Genomic DNA, 22,809 nt, shown 5'->3' with positions numbered 1-22,809 from the left:
CAGATTGTTTCTTCCAGAGACAGCTGCACTAAAATAATTAGCCCATCCCACACCCTTTTCTTAAAATGTGACTGACACTTTTTCAACTGAGAGATGGAGTCTTTGTTCCCTCCCCTTGAATATGGGCAGGGACTTGTGACAGCTGACTGTTGAAGCAAGGTAGAAGTCATGCTATATGACTTAAGACTCACTCACTCTTCTTGGGATGCTTACCTTTGGAACCCAGCTACCACACTGTGAGGAAACCCAGGCTCTGTGAAGATGTTCAACGGTACCAGCTAAGGTCTCAGCCGACAGCCAGACCTGTGAGTGAAGGGGCCTTCAGCTGATTCGTTTCTCCTGGCTGAGGCTCTAGACATAGTGGAGTACAGACATGCAGGCCCAGCTGTGGTCTGTCTGAATTCCTGATGTACAGAAATGGAGAGAGCTAATATATCATTATTTTTCTTTCAAACTGCTAAGTTTTGGGGAATTTGTACACAGCAATAGATAGCTAATCCACAGATTAAACAATTTTGGCCAGAGTACCGCGTTTGGTGCTGTGCGTTTCCTACCACATCGTGTTGGGAGGCGCATGATGTCAGTTCACTTACTGTTGGTGATGCTTGATCAGTTGGTCAAGGTGGTGTCCATCATATCGTTCAGTCATCAGTACCTTTTTCCCTTTGTAATTAGTAAGTAACCTGAGGGAAAGTTTAATTTTGCAAAGAATATAAGCTTCCAGCAAGTTCCTTGTCAACATTTCACTCCATCATTGTTTTAAGTGGATTTAAAAATGGGAACAATCTTAGAAATCATTTTACTCAGTGTCCTCATTTTGCAGCCTGATTTAATAAATATTATTAGCTTTCCATTAGAGATACCGCCTTGAAACTAGGGACATAGAAGTACTTGAGATGTGATTTTACTGCCTTGGAGCTTTTGGACGAAAACTAACATGATTGGAATTCAAGGGGCTGATTGGGTGATACTGAATGTGTATTCCAAGATGATTCAACTGAGAGGTTTTATTTTCCAAAAGACTAAAATGATGTCATTATGGTAACTTTGTATGCTAGTCTAAGACGGCCAGTGGTGCTTTCTGAATTACAATTTTATTAGACAGAATTAAAATGGAAAACTTTAAGTGCAGTTTTATGGTAGAAGTTCTGTGAGTCCTGTATTTTAGGGATTTGAATGTATCTTTTTCAGATTATATAAATGTGTGTATTTTAAAGTAAAAATCTAGCATGGCCCAAATTTCTTATTGTTAAATAATTTAGTAAATAGCTTTTTGTTAGTAAATAATTAATACTGAGCTAAATGAATGTTTATGAATTGAAGAGCATAAGGATACTGTTGTAGGATATTTAAAACATAATATGGGATACAATGGATTAAGAAGCATCTAACATAGTGCCCCAAATAGTTGTTTACTAATAAGTGAGTTCTATACAGGTGAGCCATGGTTTATAATCCCTCTTACTTGCTTATGAATAGAATGTATACAAATTAACTCTATAGAGATTTAAAAGTTTGTTCTGCCAATAAGAACCCATAGTTTTCTTGTTTGTTTATTTTGTTCTGGGATATAAGAATATGGAAGGACTTTGTTTTGGTTTGATAATGGGAAATTTAACTAGTTTTTTTTTTGTCCCAAATTCTCTTTAAAGTTCTTGGTAGGACATATAATTTAAGACAAATAAGGAGTAAGTTCTACACTTTAAAAGCCTGGAATCATGATTGGGTTTCTAATAGATTGGTAATATGAAAAAAAGTACTGAATGTGCCAAATTATATATTGTATAATCCAGTAGTTATACATATGGTTATTGAAATGATATGAAACTTTCCCCAAAGAATGACTTCATCCCTGTAAATGTTATGGAAACATATGTTATGTTATGGAAACAAAGTTAACATTTTAAAACTTTTTCAGCAAAATCTCATTGGAACTCTGTGATGTTGGGATTTCCTCAGTGTAAAAACACTCCTTGTAAGTCCTGCAATAGGATTGATTTCTTCTATTGATTGCTTTCATAGTCTTAGTGTATAATTATGGGTCTACCTAGAATGTGTCGTTTTTGTCTCTTTCCGGTGCAACCCTATTGGTTAGACTATGTTGCTAATGTCATCAAGGTCATATTTAATTCCTTTGTGGGCTATACAGTGTCACCTGTTACTTGCTCTTGGACTGAATATTTAGCAACATTTTCTTCCATGTAACTTTGGTTACTGGAAAAATTCCACGAGAAAGTGAACAGATCAATCACCAACTTAGAGATTTAGAAAAGAACAGACAATTTAGAAAAGAATACAGCTCTTGCTGCTTCAGAATCATATGAAAATATATGAATAATGCTGTCTAGCTGGGGAAAGTGCAATCAAAATATAAATGAGTTCTGGAAAGTATCAAATTCTAAGAGGCATGTGGTGATAGGGAGGCCTGTGTGTTTATCTCTGGAGTGTGAGAGAAATGTGAAGAATATGGGACTATTTAAGAAATGGAGCAAATCTGCAGAGTAAAGTCAACGAGGGCCAGGGTGGTAGCATTAGGGTCAACTTGAATGCTGGCAGACAGGAAAGGAGGAGAGGGGTGAGGAGGCTTGTTAAATTTTGAAGTGGAGGTGTGAATTTGTGTGTTTACGAAAGAGACCAGTTTAAGGATTTACTGAACGGGAAGCACGTAGAATGAGACAGCACTGCTTCAGGTGGTTTCAAGGTGAAGTGTTAAGTGTCAAGGAGGAAGAGCTGGTTTTCCAAAATCTTGAGACGGAAGGCATTGGCTGATGGACTTTGAAAAGGCTCTGAAAGTGTGCCTCTTTGTGGGTGATGCCGTCTATATACAGCTGTTCTCCTGACATCTTTCACCATTAGGATCAAGCAGACCACCTCTGGACATGTTTCTGGGTCTGTGCACATCAGGCCAGTGTGGTATTTTGGCAGAGAGAGTAGTGAAGGAGAGGAACTGCAGTCCCACGGGCTTAGGCTTCAGAGGGAGCAGCCATCCCTCCCTTCCTACCATAGAGAGGTGGAATAGAAAGTGACTGAGTGGCAGAATGGTTGCTCTGGCCTGGTCACATCACAACATCACATTACACGTTACTCAGCCAGCCTACATCTCTATCTCTAACACTTGGGGGAAAAGTAAAGCTAAGATTGTTGCTCATAGAGAGTTTTTGGGGGGGGGGATTTCATTTACATGTTTCACATTTTTAGCTAATTCTTGTAGACAGTTTGCTTGGAATACGTGGCGTTGGGTGTTCAGGGAAAGGAGTCCTAATTTCCAGTTATGGAAAAAGGGTTTGAGAGTTATTTGGATGGCTCTATCTCTGCTAGCATACAGGACTGTTGCTGTGTTTGCCCGGGATCTAAATATGAATACATATTCACTTATTCCTCATTTACTACCAAGCCATGCCAACTACTGTATCCTCAGGTCAGATACTAAATAAAATGGGAATATGTTATTGTGTGACTCATCCTTTTTGAGTGTTTTTCCCCCTGTGTTTCAGATTTATAATGGTGTGGTGTGAAGAGATTCAGGATTTCCATTCCTGCTTTTTCCTTTCCTGCCAAGCTCATGACCCCTGCCAACTCCATCCTTTCCTTCAGCTGCCTGCAATTTTCGTTTGGGTTCTGGACTCTGGGACTTTATAGAACAGGAGTCATTTAAACTCTTTTTTCCAAATGGGACAAGTATCTTAATTGAGGTTGACCAACACCTACTGTGACAGAATCTTCCCCTCATCCTCCTGGCACAGGGGGAGAATTCATTCAGTAGAAGAATGGCATGAAACTGTGTATCCAAACACTGTCCACTGGGATAAAGCTAATGCCCGCTTGGAGGCACAACACAGTGGCTCCTTTGCCAAGCTCTGTTGTTCTGCTTGGTCCCAAGCCAGATGGCAGCCTAGTGGGTGAACCATTGGCTCTGGCCTTTCCCCAACCCCCTCGGGTCTAGGATAAAATGCCCAGCTGTCCCTTCTCTTGCAGGACTTACCCAGTGAAAACCCTCACTGTCACTTGACATTTACATAATTTTGTTTAAATTTTTAACTATAGTACTACCGGTATGGTTTTATTGGTAGTATGAAAACTTCAAATTGCTTGCCAGAATTTAAGAGTGAATCCATTTAACACCAGACTATTTGAGTATTAAGAGAGCTTCTGGGGTGAGCATGAGAGAAAGTGGGAAGATCTGAATTAGGTTGAACTAGTGTAGTTCATGTACTGGATATAGTTATTTTGATGACTAGAAAGACTTTTACTGAGGTTTGCATAATTCGTTTTAGTACCTTTTATCTGTTAGCCACTTTCTGATATCTACACGACAGATAGGAGCATCCAAGGTCTCCATCAAGTGGAAATGTATCCCCTGCATCTGATGGTGCTCATGCTTTTGTGCCTGGATTATATTGTAATATTAAGTATGCCTTATCTGAATAATGGTAATAATAGCTGTTGTGATTTGTTTTCAAGTCTGAAATGTAGTTGGAGGTGTATGAAGAAATCAAGAAGGAATTCTGGAAAGGAAGCAGACCTGGTCATTTCACAGAGCTTCATCTGTGTAGATCCTCCATTTTAACACTAGCTTTGCTTTCTATGATTATGGTGCATTACTAGTAGCATTCTTACAATTGTATTTTATTTAATTTTTGCTTTTTTTGGTGTGTGTGAGGTAGATTGGCCCTGAGCTAACATCTGTTGCTAATCTTCCTCTTTTTGCTTCAGGAAGATTGTCCTTGAGCTAACATCTGTGCCAGTCTTCCTCTATTTTATGTGGGATGCCCACAGTGTCATTTGACGAGTGGTGCTAGGTCTGCACCTGGGATCTGAACCTGCGAACCCCTGGCTGCTGAAGCAGAACATGTGAACTTAACCACTGTGCCACTGGCCCGGCCCTGCTTTCTTTTTCTTTAATCTCTTTGAAAATAATAGAAAATGTCAAGAACTTTATTTTTTTTCCCATTATCTCTGGCTTTTTTTTTGGAGGAAGATTAGCCCTGAGCTAACATCTGCTGCTAATCCTCCTCTTTTTGCTGAGGAAGACTGGCCCTGAGCTAACATCCATGCCCATCTTCCTCTACTTTATATGTGGGATGCCTGCCACAGCATGGCTTGCCAAGCGGTGCCTTGTCCTCACCTGGGATCTGAACTGGCAAACCTGGGGCCGCCGAAGCGGAACATGTGAACTTAACTGCTGTGCCACTGGGCCAGCCCCTAGCTTTTTTTGTTTTTGCAGGCTTTTTTGGTGAGGAAGATTGACCCCGAGCTAACATCTGTTGCCAATCTTCCTCTTTTTTTTTCCTTCTCCCCAAAGCCGCACTACATAGTTGTATATCCTAGTTGTAAGACTTTCTGGTTCTTCCATGTCGGACACTGCCTCAGCATGGCTTGATGAGTGGTGCAATAGGTCCGTGCCCAGGATCTAAACCAGCAAATCCCAGGCTGCCAAAGCAGAGGTGCAAACTGAACCATTAAGGAACCAGGTGGGCCCTCATCGAGAACTTTATTGATGATGTTTCTGAGACACATACATATTTCTAAACAAAGCTGAATTACTTTGGTAGGTTGGGGGGAAGTACACTTTTTCCTGCTAGCCCACACTATGATCTCCCATTCACCACTGGATTTGCAGCTCAAGGAAATATCCTGCTTTCTTAAGGATCCTGTTACAGCTGGAGTCACATTTCTGTAAGACACAGTGCTATAAATAAGTGATGGTTATCCTACAGATGCCTCTTCCACCATAATGTAACTGAAATGACGCAACTAATACTGTTGATGTCCTTAGAAAAGTAATGATTGCCTTGCCTTCCTCATAGGATTCTGTGAAATGAAATGAGATAGTAGATTCAAAAGTGTTTTTTAAGGTGTTAGTTGATCAATAAATGTAAAGAGACATGATAATGATTATTACTGTTATCACAATTAATTTTTCTACTATGACTTTTATCTCAATGAACATCGCCATTATTAACGTCTTCACTGTTGGGGTATAACTTTTCAGACCCGTCTCCTCTACTTCCTTACTGACTTACCAGGAAAGAGAGGGGAAATCATGCCAATTGATAATTTGGAATTTGTAGTTAGAGACTTTTTTCTTCTTGGCAAATCTGAGGCCTCAATATAATAATATTCCTGACTCTGGATCCCTAAATTTCTCTTTTCCCCCAAGTTTGATTGAGGTATAATTGACAAATAAAAATTGTATATATTGAAAGTGTACGCTGTGATGGTTTGATAACATATATACATTGTGAAATGATTACCACAATCAAGTTAATTAACACATCCATCACCTCATATAGTTACGTTTTTTTTTTTTTTTGGTTTGTGAGAACACTTAAGATCTACTCTCTTAGCAAATTTTAAGTATACAATAGAGTATCATTAACTCTAGTCACCATGCTATAGATTGGATCCCCAGAATTTATTTGTCTTGTAACTGAAAGTTTGTATCCTTTGGCCAACATGTCCCCATTTTCCCCATCCCCTAGCCTTTGGCAACCACCATTCTACTTACTGGTTCTATGAGTTTGACTTTGTAAAATTTCACATATGAGTGAGATCATACAGTATTTGATAGGAGTACTTGATTCTGCCTAAAGTCTCAGTCCAGTCCAGAGGGGCCAGCTCTGTCCTTTGGAGAATTTTTAAGAGCCCTGATTCATTAGCTTCTTATTTGATATCAAGGACCATTGCTGCTGTTCTGTATTAACTTTGTGCCTCAGTCTGTTAAGTGAGTTTCTGTCTTGCTTCTGTGATAAAATCCTCAACTGCACTGAAGGTGTGGTTACTGATTTCCTGTATTGACTCTTTGTCTTGGCCCTAAAAACCTGCTCAGAATCCCTTAATTCTCTTTGATTTCCTAAATTTAGCTGGCCCTTCCCTCCCTGCTTCCATCCCCCTGACACTCCAGCTTTAAATCTTGCCCGAGTCCCAGTTTCTTCACCCGCAATCTGGTTGATATCTAACATGTTATCTGAACTATAGTATAAATGGAATTTGGTGGGACTGGTACTAAGGAGAAGGGAAGGTATGGGAGCTACAAAGGAGAGAGGGGAGATTGACATGAACATAGCATAAAGGTGTAAAGAGACAGGTACATTTCTTCATTCACAAGGCTGTGAACTTTATAAAGGCGAGTAAGCCTTTGTTTATTGCTGTATCTCTAGTGTGTGAAACTGTGCCCAGCATTTAACTTATCCAGTAAATATTTGTTGAGTGAGTGTTTGGGACATACACTGAATTGACTGGTTTGCTGGGAGGGCATTTTAGTGTGAAATTTTAAGGTCTGGATCATTGTAGTCTTGTTTATTGCTATAACTCCACGTTGTTTTGCTCAATGAAATAAGTGTTGGGATTAGTGGAGTTGTGGCTAGAATGCTGAAATTGATAATGCAGAATCTTGAATGCTGAGCTAAGGGTTTGGTTCTTATGACAAGGAAAGAAGCAGAGTTCTGGATCTTATTGTTTACTTGTACTGTCTAAGAAGATAAGAGTTTTGTCCTCTAAGTGTACTCTTATTTGAGCTGAAGGTTTTAGAAAAGACAATCCTTTGATACAAAGGAAAAGAAGGGATATTTTTACCTAAGATGTTCCTCCTTGAGTTACTTAAAGTCCAGTATCTAAATAGGTAGATATGTTTCTAAAACATGCTTTTAAAAACTTGCTTGTTTGGATAGTCAACATGTTTATACACATCAATACCAGAAGTACATTTCTATGCATTATCATATGAATAATAGCTGTGGTTTCAAGAACTCAACAAAGTGATGAAAGGCATCCAGTGTTTTCATTCTTGCTGGTCTATTTTGGCATCCTTTGGTGTTTAGCAATTAGTTACTGCTTGAGGTTCCTTGAATTGGGGTAGAGTGAGTGTTTCTAGGTGTCAGATTCTCCTCTTCATCTACCTTTGTCTCTGGACTCTGACGTGGACAATTATAGGCCGTAAAGATGTATATTTTTCAAATACTCCTACTCCAGCAAAGTGAAACCTATCCAGGGTACAAACCGAAGGATCAAATTGAGAAGGAGAGCTTATCTTGATAGATACGCTTAACGACATTTCTTCTTGAGGTGTTATCTTCATCGAGTTCTTGGACTGCTTGTGGGATCAAATCACCCCTGATTGTGGTGAACATAGTTTCATGCGTAAACAGGAGGATTTTTTTTTTTTTGGTGCGTATGTGTCTGCCGTAGGATAGAGTGTAAAGCCATGCTTGCTAATCAAGGACAGTTGCTTCTGCCAGCTATGAACTAAAACTGGAGTTGGAATTAGGGCAGGCCCGTGGAAAACACACACTGAGCACCGGAGTGGCAGGTGTGTCCTCTACAGGGTGGGAGATCATTGTCACTCTTGGCTCCCTGCTTTCTCCTTATCTTAATCCAAGCACCCTGCGGGTTCAGACAGATAGAATCCAATTCTCGAGGCAGTCGTCCTCAGCAGGGGAAAACAGGAGAGTTATTCTCTGAAAGCATGGATGTAGGGGGCAAAAGACAGGAGGCTTGAGGTTTCTGAAATGTGAATATCCTACACTAGATTCACTTTTCTATCAGGAATTACTATAGTCAGTCTAGGTTTTCTTGACAGGAGGAACTGATTCTTTTTAGGCTTACTGGAGTATGGGAGCACAACTAAAATCTCCTAACCAATGTTGGAAAACTTAGAAAATAAAGAGGAAAATAACCATCTATACAAATAACATAATAATCACTTAATATTTTTGTTTTTGATTTTAATGATGAACAAGATGCTATATGTTGTTTTGATGAGAATAAGTTGTCTTCCTACCTTTACTGCTATCATAATTGTTGTTACCATTGTCATCATCATCATCATCATTAAATATTTATTAATTCCTTGCTATGAGCAAGGCAAGTTCCAGGAAGAGTGGAGAACATAAATAAATGGAAGATGTGTTTCCTTCTTTTAAGGAGATTCTTTTGTATTTAGTAGTGAACATATGTCCAAGAAAAATGAATTTGTAGTATGTGATTTATTCAGTCCACAAATGTCCATTGAGCTCCACTGTGTGCCGGGCACTGTACTCTGTATTTGAGAAATAATGTTGAGTAAGATGTAGTTTCTGCCCCTGAACTTACTGTCCAGGGGAGGTGATAGATAAGCAAATAAAAATTTCAAGAAATGATAATATGTGAAGTCAGTGAAATGTCACAGACAGCAAGTGCTATAGGAAGATATTGTATTAAAAGATATATCAAATAACACATTAGACAGTGTTGGAAACCAGAATAAAAACATTCTTTTGAGTACTTATGTTTTATGCGGGCCTTCAATGAGAGCTCAAGGCATAACCTTAAATAGACAAGTAATACATGCTGGTAACAGTGAAAGTAATATAGTTCAGGTGCATTACATTCAGCTCTTCCAGAAGAACACAGGGATGGCTCTTGAGGAATTTAGTTAAATGGACCCTAAATTCTCTGTAGGGATCACTTGTCTTAAAACTGTATTTGCTTTTGTCAGGAGTTTAACGTTAACATTTGACAAGTGCGTGAAGTGCTCATGTTCTGTGATATGGATTGAAGAGAAGATCATATGTTTTATATTCTAGGTTGGCAGGTGTCAAGGTTACTATTCCGTTATAAAATCTGGGAAACCTGATCTGCGTTTTTTCTCTTTTGCCTAGACAATGGGTGTTTCCATCTCCACAAGGAGGGAATTTGAATGAAAGAGAAAAAGCTTAGGTCCCTTATACCTTGGCTATTTTGTCTTTGCCTACCATAAAACTTGCTGCAGAAGAGAATTTTATATCAAGTTATTCCATTTTAAACCAACCTGGTATATTTTATTTTCTTTATATCAAGTGAAAGTAGTGAGAACTTACTTGTTGATGCCTTATTTGAATTGTTCAGTTCCAGAATGAAAAATACCAAGAGAGCTGTGGAATTTCTCTCCCTGGAGATCTTTAAGAAAATGTGTTCAGACATTTAACTGCCTGAAATTGTTTGTGTAGAGTTTTGTGTGTCCTACTTTAAAAATCAAGATGCATAAAAACCCAGACTTAGAAAATTGGTATTATTAAGGATGACTTTTCTCTTTCTAATACTAGTCACTTTAGTTTTCCTATGAGGTGAAATGTATTTGGTAGTAAACAAATACTTATAATTGGTGAGCATTTACTTATGAATATTTCTTACATAATATCTTAATTTGTATTTGTGAATCATTTTGTAGTTTTTAGAACACTTAACAGTATTATATCATTTGAGCCTTGGAGGTCTTATATAGTGGACAAGGCTGGTTTTATGGTTATCCCCATTTTGCTGATGACGAATCTGGGGATGAGAGGTTATGAGACTTGCCTGTCCTGTGAGTTATTAAGCGGTGGGATTTAGCACAGGCAGTTTGATAGCAAATTCTTTCCTCTTTTTAGTATGTATGAGGCATTAATTTTTTTCTTAAATGAGTATTTGTTCTGTTTTAAGTCAAAATCAGGTGAGTATAGATTCCGGTGAACTGGATGATATCTCTGGGCCATTGCTATCTCCTTTCTGCAAGCTGAATGACCACTGTGGGAAGGGAAAATAATGTTTGGGGCTCCCCAAGTTATTATTTCATCAATTGCCACTTTCTTAGCAATGCAGTGTTGTAGATGGTAATTAGGGGTTCTCAGATCAGTTCATAAAAATAATTTTGCTTATAAGGTTACCAAATTGATGTTATTGGAACTAACTTGCTGCTCATAAAATAATATGGCTTGATGTTTAAAAATAGGTTGATGTTCTAGGAAACGGAATGAGTTTGTTAAGGTACTGATATTAAGTACTTTCACATAACCACATACCTATATACAATAGCTTCACTCGAGTATTGATAAGTTAGACTGGGCACTTAGAGAACCAAAATAAATTCGGTTCATTAACTATTCTTGAGTGTTTACATTGGAGCCACAGTTTACATAGGTTAAGTTTTGAAGTTAAGAGGACCAAATGTGTACAGCAAATAAAATCTCTAGGAAGAAAAAGAGGATATATTACTGAGGGTTATTAGATTAGGCTTCAGGTGTTGAGCTAATTTTATCTTGTAGTTCTGGTTTAGGAAGTTAATTTTTTTTCTGAAAATTTACTGCATATATAATACCTAGTGACTGGAGAGAATTTGCAAATGTCAGAAAAGGACAAAGAAGAAAATAATCCCTTGTGACCCTTCTGTTTGAGAACGTTTTAGGTAAGAGGAGAAGGGTGAAGTCATTTTAGAAGAAGGAATTAGTGATTACAGCACTGGAATGACTGACGAAATTCATGAGCATGCAGAGAGGAGCTGGGGGTAGGAGGTGTGCCTTGGGGGATGGTTGTAGGTGTTTGTTTAGCCAAATTATGGTGGACCGTGAATTCCAGGATAAGAGATTTGTTGTTCCGAAAGGAAGGGATCCAGAGCTCCTCTAGCCCAGAACTCTTGTTTTACAAGAGAAGGAAACCAAATTGTTATTCAGCTTAGTTAGCCAAGGTCTGGAACCCAGGCTTCCTGGTTATGAAGCTAATGTTGCTTCTATTGTGTCATGTCATATGTTGCCATTGTTGGTTCTGGGACAGAGGACAGCAAAGTAGAAACAGGTCTTTTTAAGAGTAAATTTTCACAGTCTTAGGAAAAGGGTCAGAAGGGGAAGTTATTTGAAATAGGAAGACCGGTTAAGCTTATTTTGATCATCCAGGCGTGAGGTGATACACAATGAAAGAGATGGAGGAGTCAGTAATGACTAGAGTTTCAAGCTGGGTAATGAGGATATAGGAAGTGCTGTTAAAATAAATGAGTCAATTTGGAGAGTAAACTTGTTGTATGGGGACGATCAGGTTCGGTTTTGAATAAATTAGGACATCAAGGAGAAATGTTTTATTAGGCAGATAAGAATATGGGGCTGTATTATACATGTTAAATTATACTTTGCAGATACGAGGATTGACAAGTAGGATAGAGTAGGACTAATCCCTTCACACGGTACAACTGAGGGCAAGTTAATTCTAGAAAGTCTCCCTAAGACTGTTGCTTTAAGAAAAAATAAGTTATTTATTAGATATGTCACTGAATGAAACATCTGACTGATTAACTGGTGTGGGCACGCTCACCTCAAAAAGACCTTTACTGGGCTTATTGTGTAATTGTATGCTGCTTCTTTTCCTCCAATAAAAGTATTAGTTGCGTGTACAACCCCATGTAAAACCTTGTGTCTTACGGAAGATGATGTAACTCTTCAGCCATTGCCAGAGTGGCTTTGTGGTATTTCATGATGTGATCACATTTTTGGTTATGATTATAATTCAGTTTAATAATGTTAACTAGTTTCATTTGGGTAATACATTGGCGCTAATCACTCATCATTTGTTGTTTTTAAACTTTATGTATGGGTAAAACCAGATATAACAGCTGTTGACATTTCTAAGAAATGGTGGTAGTGTTAGTGCTGTTGAGTTGATTCTGACTCCTGGTGACCCTGTGGAGAGCAGAGCAGAACCCTGCCCAGTCTTTTTTGCGTCATCCTCTCACCTTCTGGTGCTATACCAGACCATGCTCTGCTGACATTCATAGGATTTTTATGGCCAGATTTTTTTGGAAATGGGTGCCAGGTCCTTCTTTCTAGTCTCTCTTAGTCTGGAAGCTCTGCTGAAACCTGTCCACCATGGGTGACCCTGCCGGCATTTGAAGTATTGGTGGGGTAGCTTTCAGCATCACAGCAACACGCAGCCACCATGGTATAACAACTGACAGATAGATGGTGTGGGTCCCTGACCAGGAATCAGACCCAGGCCACAGCGGTGAGAATACCAAAGCTTAACTGCTGGAACAGAGGGCTGGCTAAGAGGTGGTGAACCTGAGCTATTATATGGTCCATGAGAATTTTAAAGATGGGGCCATTGTCCTTGTTTAGCTTCTCTTTGTGTATTTCTAAGGATTTCTAAGACTTTTAAACTTTTTTTTTTTTTTAATTTTTTTTCCTTTTTCTCCCCAAAGCCCCCCGGTACATAGTTGTATATTCTTAGTTGTGGGTCCTTCTAGTTGTGGCATGTGGGATGCCACCTCAGCATGGCTCGATGAGCAGTGCCATGTCTGCGCCCAGGATTCGAACCAACGAAACACTGGGCCACCTGCAGCGGAGTGCACGAACTTAACCACTCGGCCATGGGGCCAGCCCCTTAAATGTATATATTAACTTTATCCATAACTAAACAGTTTACTTAAATTCTTGGTCCTAGAAGTTCCCGTAACCTGTATTACGGCGTTTATCACCCTGTGTTGTAATTATCTGCCTGGGTTTGAATCCAAGCTTTACTGCTTAGTAGCTATTTGAACTTGCAAGTTATTAGAATTCTCCATGTTTCAATGTTCTCATCTCTAAGACAGGACAGTATTAGTACTTACTTCATGGGCTTGTTGTGAGAATTAAATTGTTCAATATGTCAAGCACTTGAAAAAGCGCCTGGCACATAGCAAGCCCTCAGATATTAGCTATTGTTGTTGTTACTGATCTCTTTTGCTGGCTCTCCTGTTCATGGTTCATCCTTGTGTGCCTTTGGACCTTGAACAGTGTCTGTATTCAATAAATTTTTGAAGGACTGATTGACTAAGGAAGGAGACAGAGGAAGAAGTTATCGTGAGTTTTCTCATAGGGTGAAGCAGGAAGATGCCAGCTCTTTTTCTTTACAATCTTGCTCAGCTCCACTTTAGGTGAAAACTGCTTTTTCCTTAGTCGCTAAGACTCAATGTTACTGATCCCAATGAGGTGTTGTAAAGAGAACAGTTTGGTTAATCTAAGCTAGGATTGGCTAATCGTTTCCCAGTGGCTTTTACGCTTTAAAAAATATGCGCTAACCAAACCCCGCTCTCCTGTTGATAGCATTTTTATTGCCATCACAAAGTGAAGGACAGCGCAAGCTATATAATTTGCAGGACCCAGGGCAAAATGAAAAGGGAGGGGCGTCCAGCTTGGGTGAGGAATCTCCCTTTCCCATGAGCTGCAACCCCAAACTACACATGGTCCACCTCCAAGGGGTCGTGCCTGGATTTGCTTTGTACCTGAATGGGGGGTGGGAAAGAGGACCCTACTGAGTCACCTACCTAATGGACTGTGGCACTACCAGCTCAGAATGGGGATGGCCAGTGTCTCCCCTCCCACCTCCCTGCAACCCAGTTACTGCATCCCAGGTACTGGCCTGGTGGGGAGGTGGGGGGAGTGGGACTGCACATGAACCAAGGCCCTAAGCCAAGCTTCATCGTTCCATTGGACTTAACACATGAGACACGAATTCAAAGGTACAGTTTTTAGGAATTTCACAACAATTACCACAGAACAAGACCCTGGCCCTTCTGAGCGCGACACCCTGTGTAACTGTTCTGGTTGTATGCCCATGAAGCCCGCCTTGGTGAAGAACAATTTTTGCAGATATATCTTTCTGGGCGAGGCCACCTATGTAGACAGTCCATTTCCAGCTGGAAACTAAGCCTGAGGACAACTCACCATTGTTGTTCAGTTTCTTTGCTGTTGCTGCTTTTGAACATACAGGATCTCTAAAAGCACCATGTATTTTTTTAATTATTGAGGTAACACTGGTTTATAACATATAAGTTTCAGGTGTACATCATTATGTTTCAGGTTCTGTGTAGACTACATCATGTTCACCACCCAAGGGCTAATTCCCGTACGTTCTTGTACATGTGTGCCCTCTTACGCTTTTTGCCCAAGGATCATTTATTTTTTTTTTAAAGAATGTTACCCTTTTCCTATTGTTACCAGTCCACATAAATGTGCTCAACTTAATGGTTTTGGACAACATGATGCATTAACTGCTTTTCTCATAGTTTTGCTACAAGGGAGGTATTAGTTCTATTTTACTTACCTAGAAACTGAGGCTCAGAGCGGTTGATAGGTACTTTTCCTAAAGCCATGCCATAATTGGCAAAGCTGAGATTTAAACGTGGGTCAGACTGTCTTATTCATTAGCCTATAATTATTTCCACTGGCTCTAATGCAAGTTTTAGTGTCAAATCTACATGACACCTACTTTCTGGTGGCAGCTTTGTGCCTTAGGAACTTCCTGTTTATTGAATTAGTGTGTATTTCTAAGTGCTTTGTAGCTTTTAAGCTCTTTACAAATTTTAGTCTTTAATAGGGATCTAGTCCTTTATGCAATAAGATTCTGCATCTTTCAGTTTGATTTTTTCTTCTAGTCTTTTGTTCACAAAATTTCTGGAGTGCTGAGACTTTTCTTTGAGCATGGTTTCCATCCTTAGATCTATCTGTTGTCATATCAGAGTAACTTCTGCTGGGTAATATTTTCTGTATTGATGGGTCCCTGTGTGTCAGAGAATGTAAGAGGAAAAAATGAAGGAGTCCCAAAAGGAAACTAATGTCGCTTTTAAAAAGCTCATTAAAAAACATCTACAGTGACCTCAAGGGACTTTCAGAGTCTTTTTTGAAAAGCTTTGTTTACTAGTAGCCTTCTCTTCAAGGGACTCAATGATTGAGAATTTAGACTGCAGTCAGACAGACCTGGCTCAGATCCTGCCTCTGCTCTTTGACCTTGGGACTTAACCTCTAAGCCTCAGCATCTTTACCTGTAAAATGGGAGTAATACTAAAGCTCACTCCCAGCTTATTGTAAGGATCACATGAACTAAGGCATTTGCTGTGTTTAGTGTAGTACCTGGCACGTAGGGTGCTGTCACTGAGTGTTGGCTAGTACGGAGACTCATGTGTGAGTTCAGCAAACACTTGTTAAGCACCTGCTGCTGCCAGGCACTGTGCAGGTGCTGGTGATACAAAAAGAAAATGAGTCTGCCTCTGTCTTTTTGGAGCTCATGTGCCAACTCTGGGACAAATATGTAAACAAATGACCATATAACATGTTGTGCATTAAGGTACATGCAGAAGGCCCTGGGGCATCAGGTGAGTTGGAAGAAGCCATTCTTTGTTGATACTTTATCCAAAGGTGAGAATTTTCTTGTAGTAGAAGCATTATCAGTAAGTCTAATGAGTTCTTTTCATATTTTTTAGTGTCTGTTGATCCTTCAAACGCCAAACAGATTTGGAATGTAACTTAACTTTGGCAATTTAACTGAAAGAATCCAATCTTTAAACTTTTCTAACAATTTTATTTATCCAAAGTCTTCACAACTCAAGTAAATAGAACTGATAGGCAAATTCTCATTGTCCTGCTGTTTGCTTAAAGACATGCCTATCTTCAATGCATAGAAGGGTTTCTTAGCCCATCAGAGTGGATGTGTTTTCTGAATGATCATTTACACCCATAGAAAATATTATTGGTATTTGGGGAGAAGTGAGTCTAATATTAGCTAGCATAATGATATATTGGCTAGCAGAATAATGAATGATTAGACATTGGCAATTAGAATATTATCTACTATGTATTAAACACTAACAGAAACAATGCTAGGAAGTATATATACTTCTGTAGGATGTAAAATATTAAAATATATTGCATATATAATCATTCAAATCCACATATCAAAACATCATATGGAAGAAATTATCTTCCTCATTTTAAAGATGAGGGAACTTGAACTTGTTTGAGATCATGTAAAACTAAGTGATAGAACCAAAATTAAATTTCAGAGTCTTTGTTCTTTTCACCTTTTTGTGTTGAATATAACTGTTTCTAACTTAACAGGATTCATAATACATTTGTAATTTAAGTTATAAATACATTAACCAGGCTTGAAGAATTTGAGCCAAAATCTGTGCTAGCACTCTAGCTTATCATGAGTCTCCCTAGTGCCAGTTGAAGTGAATGGAAAACTTTGGAAGTAAAAAAATCTGAGGTCTGGTGATTTGCTTATGTTTTTAAACAGTCTTTACTTTTCCAGTTTCAAAGAAATTTCTGTTTTTGGTGTACTAGCAGTACTTAATAATAAAGAGATTGGCCATTACTTACAAACAAAACATAACATTTTAGGTAAGCAATTGAGACAAATACCTACTAGTTGAGACGTTAGTTAGTATTATTATCTAGTCAAAACATTTTTTTCTTATAGGAACATGCAGTTAAATTTTAAATTGTTCTTAAAAGTATTTCTATTATAATACTTGAGGGACCTTTTTAGATGTACTGTATTTCTCAGATTTAAAAAAAATTTGTATTGTGGAAAATTTCAAATATAAAAAGTAGACAGAATAGTATAATGAACGCTTATGTAGCCACCATCGTGCTTCAGTGGTTATTAAATCTTGGCTAGTCTTGTTTCATCCATCTCCCCATTGTCTTCCCTCCCTTATGAAGCGAAGCGTATCTCAGAAATACCATTTCATTTGTAAATATTTCAGTATATTCAGTATATTCTAAAAGATAAAAACACTTTTTAAAAAAGATATAACCATTCTTTATCATACCTAAAAGTGAAAGTTAATAATTTTTTAAATATTGTTAAATATTCAGTTAATGTTCAATTTGCCAGTGGTTTCATAAAAGTCTTCTTTTTACCTTTTTTTTGAATCGGGGTCCAGATAATGCCCTTTAGGATTGGTTAGTATGTACTTTAATGTCTCTTTTAATATATAGATATTCCCCTCCATTTTTTTTTTCCTCCTTGCAATTTATTTGTTGAAGAAATTGAATCGTTTGCCCTGTAGAATTTCCTACAGCTTGATATTGCTGATTATGTCTCTGTGGTATAGTTTATTGTGTCCATCTATGCTGTGTATTTTTTATAAACTGGTAGAAGGATCTAGAGGCTTAATCAAATTCAGATTCCTCTTCCTTCTTTATCCTTCCCTGTCCTTCTTTCCTTCTGTTCTTCCTCCTCTTTCTTTTCCTCCCTTCATTCTTTCCATCTTTCTTCTTACTATATAAGTGGTATTTCTTCTTCCTTCAGGAGACATATAATATGTGGTTGTTTTGCTTTGTTTGATACTGTCAGCTATTATGCCTAGATACTTTAATTCATTAGGAGTTGGAAAGTATGATAGTTTGTCATTTTATTTCGATTTATTATCTGGAATACTTCTATAAAGAAAAACTTCCCCTCATCTACTATTTGTTTGGCTAATTGTACAGTATGTATAAAAAAGTTTGGAAAAATGCTTGATTCTGTCTCAGTTTCTGAGTTTATTTATTTATTTAATTGCAGTAACTTTGGATTATAACATTATATAGCCTTTGGATGTATATCATAATATATTTTGAATTCTGTGTAGATTACATCATATTCACCACCCAAAAACTAATTATAGTCCATCCCCTCACATGTGAGCCTAATCACTCCTTTTGCCCTCCTCCCTTCCCCTATGGTAACCACCAATCTAATCTCCAGTGCTATGTGTTCGTTTGTCATTGTTCTTATCTTCTACTTATGAGTGAGATTATACGGTATTTGACTTTCTCCCTCTGACTTATTTCACTCAGCATAATGCCCTCAAGGTCCATCCATGTTGTCACAAATGGCTGGATTTCATCATTTCTTATGGCTGAGTAGTAGTCCATCGTGTATAAATACCACATCTTTATCTATTCGTTCCTTGATGGGCACCTAGGTTCCTTCCAAGTCTTGGCTATTGTGTAGAATGCTGCAATGAACATAGGGGTGCAAGTATCTTTATGCCTTTGCATTTTCAAGTTCTTTGGATAAATACCCAGCAGTGGGATAGCTGGAACATATGGTAGATGTATTCTTAATTTTATGGGGAAACTCCATACTGCTTTCCTTAGTGGCTGCACCAGTTTGCACTCCCACCAGCAGTGTACCAGGGCTCCCTTCTCTCCACCTCCTCTCCAACATTTGTTGTTTCCTGTCTTGTTAATTATAGCCATTCTGAGCGGAGTGAGGTGATCCTTCATTGTAGTTTTGATTTGCATTTCCCTCATAGCTAATGATGTTGAGCATCTTTTCATATGCCTGTTGGCCATCCATATATCTTCTTTGGAGAAATCTCTATTCAGATCCTTTGCCCATTTTTTAATTGAATTGTTGTTTTTTTGTTGTTGAGCTGTATGAGTTCTTTGTATATTTTGGATCTTAACCCCTTATCTGATATATGATTTGCAAATATCTTCTCCCAATTGTTAGGTTGTCTTTTCGTTTTGTTGATGGTTTCCTTTGCTGTGCAGAAGCTTTTTAGTTTTATGTAGTCCCATTTGTTCACTTTTTCTTTTGTTTCGCTTGCCCAGTGAGATATGGTACTTGAAAATATGCTGCTAAGACTGATGTCAAAGAGCGTACTGCCTAGGTTTTCTTCTAGAAGTTTCATGGTTTCAGGTCTTACATTCAAATCTTTAATCCATTTTGAGTTGATTTTTTGCATGGTGTAAGGTAATAGTCTACTTTCATTCTTTTGCATGTGGCTGTCCACTTTTCCCAACGCCATTTATTGAAGAGACTTTCCTTTCTCCATCGTATGATCTTGGCTCCCTTGTCGAATATTAGCTGTCCATAAATGTGTTGGTTTATTTCTGGGCTCTCAATTCTGTTCCATTGATCTGTGTGTCTGTTTTTGTGCCAGTACCATGCTGTTTTGGTAACTATGGCTTTGTAGTATATTTTGAAATCTGGGAATATGATGCCTCCAGCTTTGTTCTTTTTTCTCAGGAATCCTTTGGCTACTCGGGGTCTTTTGTTGTTCCATATAAATTTTAGGATTGTTTGTTCTATTTCTGTGAACAATGTTGTTGGAACTTTGATAGGGATTGCATTGAATCTATAGATTGTTTTAGGAAGTATAGACATTTTAACAATGTTAATTCTTCCAATCCAAGAGCATGGAATATCTTTCCATTTCTTTGCGTCTTCTTCGGTTTCTTTCAACAATGTTTTATAGTTTTCGGTGTACAGACTTTTCACCCCTTTGGTTAAGTTTATTCCTAGGTATTTTATTCTTTTTGTTGCAATTGTAGTTTCTGAGTTTTGAATGGTCGGAATTGTTGGGGAAATTTTGATACATTTATGAAAAGCACCTGGAAAATGTAGAATTAGTTACAAACTAAATCCTAAACATGTGTTGATAAACTAAAAAAGAGGGAAAATAATTGGTATTGAAGGAATATGGAACAGTTCTAATGGCAGTAGTTTTTTAAAAACATCACCGTGTGCTACTTTGAGAAGTATATCTTCTACAAGACATTATGTCGTTAGGCATTTAGTGAATCCTTAGGTATACAATGGTTAAGAGCATGGGCTCTGAAGCCAGAGTTCTGTATGCAAATTTTGGTTCTTTACTTGCCAGTGTAACTTTGGGCAAGTTACTCAATGTCTGTGTGCCTCAATTTTCCCGTCTGTTAAATCAGGACAATAGTAGGCCCTCCGTCCTGGGGCTCCTGTTGAGGACTGAATGAGTTCATCCGTTAGCCACTGAGAGCAGAGCCTGGAACACAGTAAACTCTCAGGAAATGTTAACTCTGGCTGTTGTCAGTGTTTTTCTTTGCTCTTACAGCAGAAAGAAAGGAGGGAGGGAACTTAATGCTTATTTTTATCCATATTACAGAATCTTACTTTTGGTATAAATATTTTCTCATCCACTTCATATGGTCTGGCCTTTTTAAAGTCACATTTGTAACCTCTGCTAAATTGAAGTGTTCTAGGCATTGCACATCAACAGTTGGTAAAATCATAAAAAGAGAGACAACTGAATATTTTATGTCTCTGCCTTATATCCCTCTGTTATACAACTAAGTAGTTTGAAAGGTTATTTATATATGTGTTTGCTATTGAACTGTAAGCTTTTGAGGGGAGAGACTTCCTTTATAATATTGTGTCTTAATGTAGTACTTGGTATTACTTATGAGATCTGAGCCCCTAATATTTGTTCCATTAACTATACTAACATCTCATTTGTCAGATTTGCCTAGTGAATTTCCTCACTATTTAACTACATGTGTTAAAGTAGAATCCTTTAAATATTATGATTTTATTTATTTATTTTTGAACTATTAGGATCGTAATTTTTCTTACAGGCATCAAGTACTTTCCAGCATTCTTAAACAGAATTACTCATTACTATGCATAGTATTTATTTGGGTTGTAACAAAGTGTATCCTTGGAGGCTATTGATATATGCATGGTTTTATGGTTCAGTATCAAATATTTTCGGGACACCTTATGAAATTTTTTGTTGCACTTATGTCTTATTTTTCTCGTTATTATAACCTACCAATTTATTTCTGCTATTGTTTCTTTCTGCTACCTCCATCAATCCTAGCTCTCCAAATTCAAATTTAATGCTTCTAAGCAATGCTTCTGACCTGCTGTGGATTAATTTGATTACCTACTTCATTAGAACTTTTTCTAAAATAAGATTTAAAAAGATCCAAGCCGAGCTTGAGGGCATCTTCTCAGAGTAAAATGAAGAAGTTTAGAACATAAACTGTGTGACATCTGTTTAACTAGTCATCTAACTTCTAAACAAATTTATTTTATTGAGGCTACATTGGTTTGTAACATTGTGTAAATTTCAGGTGTACGTCATTATATTTTGACTTCTGTGTAGACTACATTGTGTTCACCACCAAAAGTCTAGCTTCCATCTGTCACCATATCTATGTGCCCCGTTACCTCTTTCGCCCTCCCCCCATTCCCCTTCCCCTCTGGTATCTGTATCTGTTCTCTGTATCTCTGTGTGTGTTGGTTGGTTTATCTTTTACATATGAGTGAAGTCATATGGTAATTGTCTTTCTCCATCTGACTTATTTTGCTTAGCATAATACCCTCAAAGTCCATCTATGTTGTCAAAAATGGCATAATTTCATTTGTTTTTTAGCTGTATAACTTTTTAATTTACTTGATGACATTGTTGAGATTGTCACAGACGTGTGGCCTCTAGGCAAGTGAGATTTTATTATATTAGGATCTGAATAGAAGAATGAAATGCTGATCTTCTGTTTTTCCATACTGTCAACTTACAAGAATTGGAATTCAGATTCAGATCTGCAGTACTCCAAAGTCCATTTTCTTTGCTATTAGACTCCTGTGACAAAGAAATCAACACTGTTAATTATTACAGTTCTTTAGGATGATATGGAATTAATAATAGTTTTTGATTTAAAACATAAACTCCTTGTCCTTATCTTATAATTGGCATTTTTCTTTATCTTAGCTTTCAAAAATTTTTCACACATATGGATGCTTCAAAGATCTAATGAATAGGTGCATATTCAAAATGCATTTTACAAGACTGTATGTTACATATAGGTCATTTAGTAACATGTGATTTGAATATGGGTCTATATTTAAAAAACCCCAGCTACTATATTTATTTATAGGCCTTGAACTGAATATACAAGTTCAACTACATAAAGGAAATAATTGAATATGCCTATTTTACTTACAGTTTGTAAAATGCTAGAAAATATTAAAAAGATGCAAAATAAAGTACTTTTGAGGCATTCGCAGTTAGACATGGACTCAAATCCTACTTTAAGTCTTAGAATCTTAGTTTGTCCAATACTTAGCAGAGTTACTGCCAGGATTCAATCGGATGGCATGTGAACGTGCCTCTCGCAGTGTTTGACCCTGCCTGATCTCTTTCCTCTTTATCTTTTACATCCATATAATTTTGATTCTAAATAAAAAGAGAAGAAAAAGTATAAATAAAACAGAGAAAAATGTATTCATTGAGCAGAAGCAGCTATTTCTTGCCTGCTGAGCTTCACAATGAATGATATTTACCTTTATTCATTTATTTTTATGTGCAGGGCATCTCTAATAGAGCTTTCATTGGACTGAAGTGGAAACATAAGAATTGGAGCATATTTTCATTTTCAAGGTGAGTTCATTTGTAGAAAATTAGTATATTCAAACCAGACTGCTGTTTCTTAGGAAATGTTGTCATTTGCCTGTGCTCAGAGAAATGTCACAATTATA

General features: G+C 37.7%; 1 protein-coding gene across 13 annotated transcripts in view; it reads left to right on the top strand.

The window, feature by feature from the left end:
* The window catches only part of EPS8 (EGFR pathway substrate 8, signaling adaptor), a 171,371-nt gene that overhangs the window by 33,703 nt on the left and 114,859 nt on the right, over positions 1–22,809 (top strand). For 10 of the 13 annotated variants that reach the window (XM_070619197.1, XM_070619190.1, XM_070619202.1 and 7 more), the window contains exon 2: positions 22,641–22,711. The exons of 2 other annotated variants lie outside the window; for them this stretch is intronic. The gene's annotated coding sequence lies outside the window, so the exon portion shown is untranslated. Of the gene's footprint in view, positions 1–22,640; positions 22,735–22,809 lie in introns of all 13 variants that reach the window. One more of the 13 variants, XM_070619203.1, reaches the window with a different exon arrangement.

Source organism: Equus przewalskii, chromosome 5 (genome assembly GCF_037783145.1).
Source record: "Equus przewalskii isolate Varuska chromosome 5, EquPr2, whole genome shotgun sequence".
NCBI classification, from domain to species: domain Eukaryota; kingdom Metazoa; phylum Chordata; class Mammalia; order Perissodactyla; family Equidae; genus Equus; species Equus przewalskii.
This window is presented reverse-complemented; position numbering and strand designations above follow the sequence as displayed.